The following is a 2,045-nucleotide window of genomic DNA, read 5'->3' as shown; positions in this document are numbered from 1 at the left end:
TGTATAAGCATTAACAGACTACCGCACCGGACCGCAACCTTGGTGAGATCAAAATCTGGTGAGAATCTTGGTGAGATCCAAGTCGCACAATATCTCTTTCTCGCTCTAACTTATAGCTGCGTCCGCAAGTACAGCGACCACAAGGCCGCACCGCAACAAGGTTGCGATGCAGTACGGTAGTGTGTTACGACTTTATGACTAAAAAAATATGTGAAGCCCCCTCCAGACTATGCGCGTGAAGCCCGCTCCAGACTATGCGCGTGAATCGTGGGCGAAGCCGCGAACGCGAGTGTGGAGTCGATTTCGCTGTCTGCGAACATCGACGCCACACTTGCGTTCGCGGCTTCGCGCCGCGATTCGCACACGAGTGTGGAGGGGGCTTGAATCGCGGGCGAAGCCGCGAACGCGAGTGTGGAGTCGATTTCGCTGTCTGCGAAAATCGACGCCACACTCACGTTCGCGGCTTCGCGCCGCGATTCGCGCACGAGTGTGGAGGAGGCTTGATGTGAAGATGACCTGAGGGCTTACCACGAAAATCGAAGTTCCCTAATTGCAGGCATCTTTCTCTGTCACTCTAATGACGCCTTTATTGAAGTAAAAAAGAAAGATACCCGCATATTATGAATTTTGGTTTTTGGTTTTGCCATAGAAGTAACATCCTATAGAAGTGGTATACGCGTGCCTCCGTGAGGGACAAAACATACGCAAAGCGACAATATTAAGGCCTGTGCACACCGGCTGCGTGTGCGTGACGTGCACGTGCGCGTGCGGCGTTGTAGTATACAGCCGGCCTAGCCAAGGTTACAATCGCTATCGCTTCGACAACGAAAAGCATTATGTCTCTCTATCACTCTTCCATATTGGTGCGACAGTGACAGTTGCGTTTCGATCGCTACGGAGCGTAAACGATCGGCATCTTGGCTACGCGGCCAGATCTTTATGAAGCCCCCTCCAGACTATGCGCGTGAATCGCGGGCGAAGCCGCGAACGCGAGTGTGGAGTCGATTTCGCTGTGTGCGAAAATCGACGCCACACTTGCGTTCGCGGCTTCGCGCCGCGATTCGCGCACGAGTGTGGAGGAGGCTTATGGGATGGCTGGAGATGGCCAGATGGCACACCGCTTGCGTGACGTGAGTGTGTGCGGCTCCAACATTTTAGCGCACGCACACGCGCACGTCATGCACACGCAAGCCGGTGTGGCTCGGCCTTTAAAAACACATTTTAACATTCCTGACAATATACCAAAAACAATCTACGTAATTCGGTCGGGTTATTTGCTGTCCACCATAAACCACAATAAATTTTTGGTGGGGAACCATAGAGGTACAATAACATAGAGATGACACGGGCGGGGGAGGGGCCAAACGACCGAACGAGATGCACTTATGGAAATTTCAGTAGGAGTAGCAGAGAAAGCGGTATTATTGCTTGTCCTTGTCACAGTCTCACTTTTTGTTTTTTCCCCACCAAAAATTTAGTATGGTTTATGGTGGGCAACAAATAACCCGACCGAATTACGTAGATTGTTTTTGGTATTTTGTCAGGAATGTTAAAACGTGTTTTTAATATTGTCGCTTTGCTTATGTTTTGTCCCTCACGGAGGCACGCGTATAGCTCATTTATGTAATACTACAAGGCCCCAACGTTTTCTGTTCTCTTTGACGGCGCAGCAACTAGTATCATTTCTCTCTCCTCGCTCTTTAAAAATGCCGTTTGTCAAAAAAGGATAACCATACTGTTGACAACTAGGTCTATGTGGGGAACAAACAAAAAGTGAGACTGTGACAAGGACAGCAATAATACCGCTTTCTCTGCTACTCCTACTGAAAGTTCCATAAGTGCATCTCGTTCGCTCATTTGGCCCCTCCCCCATGTCCTCTCTATAATTATTGTACGTCTCTGGGTTTTAAGTAAATTCGTACGAAAGTGTGACAGAGAGATCACAGAGAGATACCAAGTTGAACGTGGTTCGCCGTAGGCCCTCTGCAATGACAGGATTGACAGGCATTTTTTTTAAAACATTTATGGCCTGGATAATTGACAGG

This window comes from Cydia fagiglandana, chromosome Z, assembly GCF_963556715.1.
Source record: "Cydia fagiglandana chromosome Z, ilCydFagi1.1, whole genome shotgun sequence".
NCBI classification, from domain to species: domain Eukaryota; kingdom Metazoa; phylum Arthropoda; class Insecta; order Lepidoptera; family Tortricidae; genus Cydia; species Cydia fagiglandana.
Note: the sequence above shows the minus strand (reverse complement) of the source record.